Below are 703 nucleotides of genomic sequence, written 5' to 3' on the forward strand. Positions count from 1 at the left end.
AGCCAGTCCCGGAAACGCTTCGCAGCCCACGTGTCTCCGCAGTTGCGGGCCGCGCGTGTCCGGGCCGCGCGTGCCCAGGCCGCGCGTGTCCGGGCTGGGATTTCACCCGGCGTCCGTCAGCGTCCGGGGCGCCGCCTGCACGTCGCCGAGCAGATGGTAGAAGCCTTCATCCGGGCGGACGACATGTCCCCACCGGTGGCTGCAGGCGCCAACTAGACCCGGAGGGTGGGGGTGTCACGCTGGGCACAAATATGGGACCATCATGGTGGGCCTCGGGGACGAATGCAAAACTGTGTCTGCTTAAAATAGAGGAGCCTTGGGGCGCCGGGCGCTCAGGCCGTGATCCCGGTGTCCTGGCTCGCTTTGTGCCCCTCCCCCGCCCGTGATCTCTCTCTCTCCCTCTCTCTCTCTCTCTCAAAAAAAAAAAAAGAAAAATAGATAAATAAGTAATAAAAAGACTGTCATCTCTCGATTGAACTGTCACTGTATTTGCCAAAAACCACATCACCATTCTGATGTGACTACGGTGGACGGCGGTGTTCGGGGGGTGGGGGGGTCAACGATTTGAAGCGGATTTGCAGATCTGTGGATTTCTCCTCTCCGGCTCTCATATTTTGCTTTTCTGGGTCTTGCGCGCACACGCTGAGATCGCCATGTCCTTTGTGAATCGATTCTCTTATGAAATGTCCCTCTTTTCTTCCTT

This window comes from Suricata suricatta, chromosome 12 (assembly GCF_006229205.1).
Source record: "Suricata suricatta isolate VVHF042 chromosome 12, meerkat_22Aug2017_6uvM2_HiC, whole genome shotgun sequence".
NCBI lineage: Eukaryota > Metazoa > Chordata > Mammalia > Carnivora > Herpestidae > Suricata > Suricata suricatta.